This window comes from Helianthus annuus, chromosome 12, assembly GCF_002127325.2.
Source record: "Helianthus annuus cultivar XRQ/B chromosome 12, HanXRQr2.0-SUNRISE, whole genome shotgun sequence".
Taxonomy (NCBI): Eukaryota; Viridiplantae; Streptophyta; class Magnoliopsida; order Asterales; family Asteraceae; genus Helianthus; species Helianthus annuus.
This window is the reverse complement of record NC_035444.2, coordinates 34,758,763-34,769,572: the sequence shown is the minus strand read 5'-3', so window position 1 is coordinate 34,769,572 and position 10,810 is coordinate 34,758,763.

The window sequence follows — 10,810 nt, the reverse complement described above, 5'->3', positions numbered from 1 at the left end:
GCCCTACGGTCCGGTTTCGTAGCGTGATGAGGTGAACTTGCGCCTTCGGGTTGGTTTCGGTATTGCTGGGTAATGCGCCTTGTGGTCTTTCGGAAAAATTTTGAGCTAGTTGATTTATTTGTTTTTCTATGTTTTGAATGCTAGCCTGTTGATTCCTAAAGTTAGATTCTAATTGTAGGAATCTTTCCGAATTTTTCTTGTCAGTGTCAGAGACGAGGCGAGATATAGTATCTTCGAGCCTTTCTCTTCCACTTTGTTGTTGAGTGAAATTTTGTGACTCATTTCTTGATTGCTGAAAGTTTGTTCGTTGTGGTTGTTGGTTACTACTATTGCCGGGCTCCCTCCAACCAAGGTTTGGGTGGTTTCGCCATCCTTGGTTGAAGGTCCCCGTTGGAGGACCCGACGGCCTAGGTCTATTGTCAATGTAGTTTACCATTTCTTGTTGATCGTCCGTTTCTTTCATGCAACTCCAATTTTCATGTGACCCACCACACCCCTCACAAGCCATAACCGAGACTGTTTTTGTCATTTCTAGTTTTTTTATTTTTGAAGAAAGGGCCTCGATTTGGGCTTGTAGAGAGGTGCTTTCGTCCACCTTATGGGTGCCCGGGGCGATAGTTTTATTTCCCCGGGGAGTGTGCCATTGAAAATTGGTTTGAGCAATTTCCTCAATTTGATTATATATTTCGTGTGGGCGTCGATTACCTAAAAGTCCCCCGGAGCTAGAATCAAGTGTCTGCCTAGTATGTGGCAACAACCCATTGTAGAAAGTGGATACTTGTTGCCATATTGCGAGGCCGTGATGGGGACACTTGCGTAATAGCTCCTTGAACCTTTCCCAAGTTTCATATAAGGATTCCCCGTCCTCTTGTGAGTATGTGTTAATTTCAGCCATTAATTTAGCAGTTTTAGAAGGAGGGAAATACTTATATAGAAATTTTTGGGCTAGTTCATCCCAGGTGTTTACCGATCCAGCTGGGAGGGTGTTGAGCCAAGCTTTCGCTCGGTCTTTTAGTGAGAATGGAAACATACGAAGGCGGATGGCGTCGTTTGATGCTCCATTGATCCGAAATGTATCACATATTTCTAAGAAATTAGTTATATGTAGATGGGGATCCTCGTCCGCGAGCCCGTGAAAGGTTGCGGAGTTTTGGAGCATTTGTATCAAGTGCGGTCGAAGTTCGAAGTTATTGGCTTCGACATTCGGGGCATTGATAGCGGCGCCGAGATTACCTACGGTGGGCCGTAAGTAATCCATGAGGGTACGTTGGTCCGCCATTGGGGTTGGGTCACCCGAAACTTTCTCTTGGTTTTTGGCTTTTAACCTTTTTCTGAGAAAGCGTTCGGGTTCTTCTAATGGTTCCTTTATGTCTTTATTGGAACTGGAGCTCATACACTACGCGAGGTTGGCGTCGGGTTCCAAGTCCTGCAATAAAAACAGAAAAGAATGTTGGTCAGAAGGTTCACCACGGCCCCGTGTCGAGCGAACACGGCCCCGTGGTCGGAGATACAGTGGTTGTTTTTCAGATCCCAGTTACTGGAAGTTGGACACGACCCCGTGTTGCACCGACACGGCCCCGTGGTCAGCCTCCTGTTAACTTGAAAAACAAAAACTGCCAGTGACGTTGCTGAGCACGGCTCGTGTCCGACCAGGCACGGCCCCGTGCTGAGCTCTGCAGAAGCTGAAAAATCTAAAAAAAATCCTAAAAAATTAAAGAAAAATAAAAAGATGATTAGGCCTTTGATTCCTAACTTTCTTAAAATCCTTGTGTCCCCGGCAACGGCGCCAAAAACTTGATGTGCGTGAAGTGTGTTATATTTTTAGATATATATTTAAGCCCTTTTTACACTTTTAGCCAAGTTTTAAATTTATAAAACACGATATTTACTAACACTAAACACACATATGGGCAAGTGCACCCATCGTGGACGTAGTATAGTGTTGGTAAGATACCGAGGTCGTCCAAGGACACAAGAGCTTTTAATACCGGTTTATCCTCAACGTCTAATCAAATCAAAAAGTTAGAAAAATGTTTTAAACTAAGAAAAATAAAAACTAACTAAATGCTGAAAAAGAAAATAAAATAAAAAACAGATAGACAAGATGAATCACTTGGATCCGACACGTGTATTAGTATAACCTTTGATTATTTTCGCACTTTTGCACTTGTTTAAGAGATTATCTTAGTTATTGTAGTAGGCCCCTCTTTTGAAGGCGACGTTACCCTCAACCCAGTAGTTTGAGTCAGCAAGGATACAATCCTAAAGGGTCGGATTATTGAAAGATAATGAATTAAGTTATTAATGCAAATTATGGTAGGCCCCGCTTTTGGCGGTGACGTTACCCTCGGCTAAGTAGTCTGAGTCAGCAGGGATACAGTCCTAAATAGCCGGGTTATAGTATTAATAGTAGTTAGCTTATGAGGGGGTCAAAGAGTTTGGATCCCCGCCATCCAATACCTATGGGCATTGAAGGAGATCCTACTAAATTTGACCCAGGTCCCAAGCAGGACCTCTAAACGCTGAACAAGGGCAAGACCTTTACCAAACCGTTCCCTTAACCCCCGACCAGGTAGCCAACATACCTCCATATAGACCGTGGAGATATGAATGGTGAAAATCTTTTATTTTATATAGACAGTAAAATAATGCCAAGACACCACGGACAAACGATAAGGAAAGATCACCTTCAACATAAGTAACTAGTTATTAAAGTCATTAATACAAAACCAAATAAAAAGTGCAAAAGATTAAAAATAAAAAGTATTATACTAAACACTTGTCTTCACCAAGTGATGTAAGAGACTTAGGCAAACATGGCCTTGATTGTCAAGAACTCTTACGATCAATCTTGTATCCCGAGACGACTCACACACTCTATGATGGACAATGGATGATGGTGGTGGATGATGGTGTTATGGTGGTGGTGGGTGGTGGATGAAGTGTGAGAGAGGTGGTGTGCCAAGGGATGAGAGAGAATGAAGCCAAGCTCCTCTATTTATAGGCTGAACAGAACGCTGGACACGGCCCCGTGTTCGCTGAACACGGCCCCGTGCCCGTCTGACATTCTCTCTCTTCATTAATTGTAATTGCGAATTACAATTAATGCGCCTGTTGTACTTTCAACACGCCCCCGTGTCCGCTGGGCACGGCCCCGTGGTGAGCAATGGAAGCTTCTACTGGTTTGTCTTTTCTGCTGCTTCCTGGGCACGCCCCCGTGTTCACTGGACACGGGGCGTGTTCAGACTTCTGTTCTCTTCTCTTTGTCTTGGGAGGTGCCGTTGAGGGTCCGGGCAGTTTACTTTTGTCCCTTTTCTTGTATTTATGGTAGAATTAGTGGTCTTTTTGCTTCTTTTGTGATTTTGAGCTCATTTCATCCTGAAAATACAAAAGGAAGACAAAAACACTCTTTTTCCAACATTAGTATTTAAAAAGGGTTAGTTTTATGCCTTAAATGATGTGTTTTATATGTTGCATTTTACACACATCACTCTGCTGCTGGGGCGAAGGTTACCGGTGTTGGTGCCGGTGGTGCGGGTTTTGATGGGCCTCCAATTCAGCCTGGGGAGTCTGAGTTGGAGTATTATTACCGCACATACTCCCAGGGTCGCAGTACTATGTATCACCGACCCCCCTGGACTGTCATGCAGGGGGATGATATTTCGAATGATCCTGCGGCCTGTAAGGAGATTTTGGGTGGTCTGGGGACCCCCTTTGAAGTTGAGCGCGCCCGTGCCGCACCCCGAGAGCTGCGTATTAACCAGCTTTCATCGATGCTGGTGGGGACTTCCATTGTGGCTAATGCCATTTTGGAAGATTATAAGGTGCTGGGCCGCCGCGAGGAGGATGCTGCTCGTATGCGGGCAGAAGCGGAAAAGCTGGTCCAGGCTGCCCGTGCGGGTGCGGAGCAGCTGGAGAAGGACAAAGCTGCTTTTGAGAAGCAGAAACAGACTTCTGAGTGGGCTGCCACTGCCGAGCTGAAACAGGTGCGTACACTTGCTAAACTCCTTGCTGATGAGCGCAAGAGTTGGAACGAAAAGTTGTCCAACGAGCGCAAGAAATGGAATGAATCTTGGTCTAAGCAGAATAACGTTCTGTTTCATACTCGGCAGGAGTTGGCGAATGTCAAGGCGGCAAATGTTGCCTTGGGCAGCGAGAAAGCTGCTGCGGAGGCCATTTCTTTTAAAGCGCTGCAGGCGAAGGCCGACGCCTTGAAGGCCCTTGAAGAGGCCAAAGAAGCCGGGGCTCGTGCCTCAAAGGCCCATGAAGAGGCCGCAGAGAAGGAGAGCCGTGCTTCTAAGGCTCTTGAAGAGGCGAATGCGGAGCGCATTCGTTTAGGCAAAGTTGTTGAAAGCCTGCAGGTACGTTTCTTTAACGTTGTTGCTTTCGTCTTTATTGTTTTGAAAATATTCACCGAGTGAACTGTTTGCTGTTCTTGTAACAGGCTGAGGTTCAGGCCCGGGAGGTCGCAGTTACAGACCTTACTGCCCGCGTGTCTGCTGCGGAGAAGCGGGCCGACGCTGCTGCTGAGGCCAAGGATGCCTTGGTGTCCTCTTTTAACCAACTGGAAGCTGACCGTGAGTGGTTGCGGACTCACGGCATCGCGCGTGTAAGTATCCATTGCCTTTACATTGGCTTGGATTAGTATGTTAAGACTTATGATCCTTGTATTGCAGATTGTCGAGGCTATAATGAATGCCCCTGAGACCTCATCTGGTTTGGACCTGGTTAAGGAGCGTGCGCGCGATGCTGGCTTCAAGGCTGGTTATAACCGCTGCATTGGGCATATCAATGTATTATCCGCAGGCGGTTATACTGATCAGGCATCCGGGTTCCGTGATGTGGATACCGAAGGTCGTCTGAAAGCGGCCGTAGCCTCCTTTTATGACACGCCCCTTGCCTGTGTAGGGGAGCTGGACGAGTGTTTGGAGGTTGCGGACTATGTTGACCGCTTGCGGATGCTTTATCCTGATGTGGAAGAGGAAGAACCCGCTAGTGGTGCCGGAGGAGACGCGGGTACCAGCGGTACAAAATAGGGTTTAGGTTGGCGAGTGTGCCTCCTTTTTGTATTCCTCTTGTATAGAATAGGAACTTTATGTAAATTCAGTAAGCATCATGTGGATACTTGAATTTTTTGAATATAAAGTTTCTTTGTTCAGTTTGTACAAGTGTTTTTAATTCTTGCATGTCTGAACGTGTGTATGCGTAATCTTTACCCATTTATGAACGGGGTCAAGTACACTCCATACTTTTGTTGTATGGGTATGCATCAATTCTGTTATGTACCGTGTGAGGGTTTTAGAATTGCGTAAGCTTTGTAAAAGCTTATATTACCGGAACTCTACCCATTTGTGAATGGGGTCGAGTGTACTCCATACCTTTGTCGTATGAGTCCACGTCAATTCCATTGTTTGCCTTTTTGGGCTCAGGAATTGTGTTAAGTGTTTAACAAAAACTTGTGTATCCGGCCGGATAAAACATGCAAGTCTTTTTGCCTTTTGCTGGCCTATTACAATATTTGTGTGTGGTTACCACTTTGTATGGGTATCGCGAATGAAGATTTTGCCAATCTGTTTTTGGGATACCGCAAAGTGGAACACGCATTTGTAATAGTAATAACAAACAATAATGTAGAAAATTGCTTATTTATTAATCTGCAAATGGCCTGCGGCCCAATAGGTTACATAGAGAAATGTAAGAACATGGCTTACATATAACAGCGTCGAAGCTGTTGTGCATTCCATGTGCGTGCGATAGGTTCGCCTTCAAGTGTTTGCAATCTGTATGCGCCTTTGCCTAAGACCTCGTTGATGAGGTAGGGTCCTTCCCACTTGGGGGCAAGTTTGCCTGGGCGCTCGGCATTAGATGCCTCATTGTCGCGTAGGACGTAGTCTCCTGGGTTGAAAGTACAAACGCGGACGCGCGCGTTGTAGTACTTTTCAAGTTTGGATTTATATTTGGCCTCGTTGATGGCAGCGTTTTCACGCCTTTCTTCCAAGAGGTCCAAATCGATCCTGCGTTCCATGTTGTTGTCTAGTTTTTCAATAGCCAACATTCTAGGAGAGGGGAGACCTACTTCTGCGGGGATCACCGCTTCTGAACCGTAGACTAGGCTGAAGGGTGTTTCCCCATTGCTTGTTTTTGGGCTTGTGCGGTGAGCCCATAAGATACTTGGGAGTTCATCGACCCAGCCACGCCTGGCCGTTCCCAACCGTGCCTTGATCCCTTCGACTAGGCTTTTATTGATACTCTCGACTTGGCCGTTCCCTTGCGGGTGTGCGACTGAGGAGAATATGTGCTCAATGTGTAGTTCCTCTAGCCATTTTTGAAATTCGTCGGCAGCGAAGTTGGTGCCGTTATCGGTGACAATGCACATTGGTAATCCGAAACGGCAGATGATGTGTTCCCAAATGAATTTTCTTGTTATCATAGCAGTGGTTGAGGCCAGTGGTTTTGCTTCTACCCATTTGGTGAAGTAGTCAACCGCCACTATGATAAATTTAACCGCACCTGGAGCGTCAGGGAAAGGTCCCACAACGTCAATTGCCCATTTCTGAAAGGGCCATGCGGTTGTGACGGGGACTAAGTTGTTTTTTGGCCGCAAGGTTTTTGGAGCATGACGTTGACAGTCGATGCACTTGCGCAACTCTTTGACGGCGTCCAGGTGCATGCCGGGCCAATAATACCCGGCATTCATGATTTTGGCCACTACCATGCGTGGTCCAGCGTGTATGCCACATATGCCCTCGTGTATCTCTCGAATGAGGTATGTGGCATCCTGGGGGTTGACGCATCGTAGTAGTGGCCCGAGGTATGATTTACGGTATAAGATACCGTCTCCCATCTGATAGTGGCACGCTTTGTATTGTAGTTTGCGTGCTTCTGATTTGCTTTCGGGAGTCACACCGGATTGTAGATATGCGATAATAGGTGTCATCCATGATGTTGAACCGTATTGAATGACGTTGACTTGGCGCAGGGGTACCGAAGGATTTTGCAGGATTTCGATGCGTATCTCCTTTGCCAAGTGTTGGAAGCTGGTAGATGCAAGTTTTGATAGTGCATCTGCGGACTTGTTTTCGCTTCGATTAATATGGCGAATATTGAATGAAGCGAATTTGGATTTTAGTTGCAGGACTTGTTCGAGGTAGAGGATCATGATATCCCCCTTTGCGGCATAGTCGCCGCGTACTTGGCCTGCAACTAACAAAGAGTCGACGTGGGCTTCCAGATGTTGCACGCCGATTTTGACTGCTAAACGTAGCCCTGCTAACAGAGCCTCATATTCTGCCTCGTTGTTTGTGCTTTTGAATTCGAGGCGGATTGCATATGTGAGTTCTTGGCCGTCGGGGCTGACGAGTCGCAGACCTGCACCCGCTCCTTCATCGTTGGAGGCACCATCTGTGAAGAGTGCCCATGTCTCTGAGGAGGGTGGCGTTGGTGCAGGAGTTTGTGCTTCTTCGCATTCTTGGATGCGATTCACCGGTACTTCGGCGGCGAAATCAGCTAAGATCTGGCCTTTAATCGCGGGGCGCGGTTTATAATGTATCGTGTGCGCGCCCAGCTCAATGGCCCATTTCGCTAATCGCCCAGAGATGTCGGGTTTGGAGAGGATCGGGCCGATCCTGTAATTGGTTAGCACTGTGATGACGTGGTTTACGAAGTAGCGTCGCAACCGTCTTGAAGCGTGCACTAATGCTAGCACCAATTTCTCCATTATTGAGTACCTCGTCTCTGGGTCGTTGAGCATCTTGCTGATGTAGTAGATGGGTGTTTGAACCCCCTTTCGCTCCACAATTAGTACCGCACCCACCGCGTTGTCCGCGGCGGATAGGTATAGTATGAGTGGCTCATCCTTGCGTGGTGCGGTTAAAGTTGGGAGTTGTATCAAACACTCCTTCATTTCCCGGAAGGCCTGTTCGGCCTCTGCGGTCCACTGGAATTGTTCTTTCTTTGAACAGCTCCGCAGGGTCTTGATGAACGGATAAGACTTAGCTGCGTGGTTGGCTAAGAATCTGTTAAGTGACGCTAGCCTGCCGGCTAGCCGTTGCATATCCTTCATTGATGAAGGCGATGGCATGCGCTCGATCGCCTGGACCTTCTCCGGGTTTACCTTGAATCCATCTTTAGTCACGATGAACCCAAGGAATTTGCCTTCTTCCATTCCAAACGAGCATTTCCCTGGATTGAGCTTTATGTTAACGCTTCGCAGAGTTTGGAATGTTCTTTCGATATCTGTGAGCATGGTATCTTCTTCCATGCTCATGACGACCAGGTCGTCCATGTAGATTTCGACACTTTTGCTTATTTGGCCGCGGAAAGTGTCGTTCATCAACTTTTGGTAGGTTGAGCCCGCGTTGCGCAACCCAAACGGCATTTTTGTATAGCAGTAATTTCCGGTGGGAGTCCGGAATGCCGTTTTGTCTTCATCCTCGATTGCCATTTGTACCTGATGGTATCCTTTGTAGCAATCGAGGAAACACTTCCACCTGAATGGTGCGAGGTTATCGACCTTTTCGTCGATTTCTGGAAGCGCGTAACAATCCTTGGGGCAGGCTTTGTTAAGGTCTTTGTAATCGACGCACATGCGCCAGCCCCCGGACGGTTTTTCTACCATGACTGGGTTGGACAACCAAGTCTGGTATTTAACTTCCCGCAGGATGCCTGCGGAGAGCAGTTCTTCGATCTGCTCTTGCATCGCCTGATTTTTAGCTGACCCAAGGTGGCGTTGGCCTTGGATCACTGGCTTGATACCTGGCATGGTATTCAAGTGATGTTGCGCAATATCACGTGGGACCCCGGTCATGTCTGCGGGTGTCCACGCGAAGATGTCTTGGTTCCTGAAGAGGAGCTGCTTCAGTTGCGCTTTGGCGGTCGGGGACAAGGCGTGACCCAATGTGATCTTTTGTTCTGGGTATCTCGCGTTGAGAACCCATTTTTCTGGCTGGTCATTGGGGGTGGGCCTTGCGACCTTGGTCGGACGTACTTCGTCCGACATCATGACGTCCCTGCGGGCATAGATTATCGCGACCCCCGATTCGGTTGGGAAACCAACCGCAGAGTGGGGGACCGACGTAATCATATTGAAATCTCCTTGGGATTCTCTCCCGAGGAGTACGTCATATCTGGAGGTGTGAGGTAAAACCATGAAGTTCACCTCTTCTGTCCTTGTGCGGTTTCCGCTGGAAAGACGCACAGGAAAAGTAATCTGGCCTAGGGGAAAGACAGTTTCCCCTGCGAACCCGGTTAACGGGTAATCTACTGCTTGCAACCGATCTTTGTCCTCCTGATCGAACTGGTTGAAGCATTGTTCGTAGATTATATCAGATGTACTGCCCGGGTCGATGAATAGACGCTCGGTGCAGTAGTGTGCCAGTTGGCCTGAAATGACGACGGCGCGCCTATCGCGCGGTCCGCCTCGGACTTTTGGAAAGACGACTTGCTCGTCCTTCCAGTCACATTCCGGCCTTCATTGGTTGGGCCGGTCGCAAGAACTGTGGGTCCGCAAGGAGGACCTCACTTGGCGACATGGTGATCTCGGTCCAGTTGCGGTCCCGAGATTCTTTCTTGGACGCCCGATTGTCTCGGGCGGGGTTGTAGTTCTTTGGGTCGAACGTGTTGGTTTGCGGGAAGTATGGTTTGGAAATATCGCGATTTCCAACGTCCCGGTTGCGTTTATTGTTACGCTTGGACCCTTGTTGGGATGTTTCGGCTTGGGGTTTTGCCTTTGCCACATGCGGTTCGAGTGACCGCTGTGTCTGGGCGTATTTCTTGACCGCAGTCATGACATCTTCCCATTTTTTGGGCAAGCCCTCCTTGCCAGAGATGGTCATGATCATCTCTCTGTCTTTGACGGCCCGGATGAAGTGGTTTCGTGCCATCTGGTCTGCCACGTCACCTATCTCCAGGCATTCTTTATTATAACGGACGATGAATGCTTCGAGCGATTCGTCGTTCCTTCGCCAGATGTTCATGACGTCACACGAATCTCGTTCGTGGCGTCGCTGCTGGCAAAAATGTGCGAGGAACTTGGTACGCAAGTCCTCGAATGAATCCAGTGATCCCACTGGCAAAGAATCGAACCATGCCCTGGCCAGGCCCGTAAGGGTCTGGGGGAAAAAATTGCACCAAGTGGGTTCGTCCCACTGGCCGTTGATGCCCGCGCCTATGAAGACGTTCATGTGGTCGTCCGGGTCGGTCGAACCATTGTATTTCCCAACGTTGAATGGGAACTTTGTCGTGGTGACCTGGGCGTTGGCAATCCGCGTGCCGAACTTGGAATTTTCGGCCGCTGCCTTTGGCCTGTATGGTTCGTTCGCAGGGCGCTTTGCCGCCCTAAGGTATGTGTTGCGGGGGTGACTGGGAGGAACATAGTTGCGTCCTCCCGGTCTGCTACTGGTGTCATGCGAATCACCGCGGTAGCTATGGTCGTCAGGGTCGGTATGACCGTACCCTTCGGTGTATGGTTGCGGGCCCAATCGGCTCTGAATGTCGGGGCCGCGTCTGGAGGTTGATCGCCTCCTGTCCTCGCCATGGGGGCCAAGGCGGGTGTGTACCGGTCCTCTGGTGTGGGACCCGTATGAGGAATCATCCTTGTTGAGGGTGTGGACCGAACAGTAAGACGATCCCCTTTCTTCACGCCGGCTTCTTGAAGCCGGGCGTGAATGGATCCTGCCGTCGTATTGTAAAATACGCTCAACAGGGGTGTGCGGTGCTGGGGGGAGCCCAGCTCGTATATTCGCTTCAGTACAAGCGCGGTTGTATGCTGCAGTCAGCGTAGCTGCCTGCTGCTCGTACCAGGCATGAATTG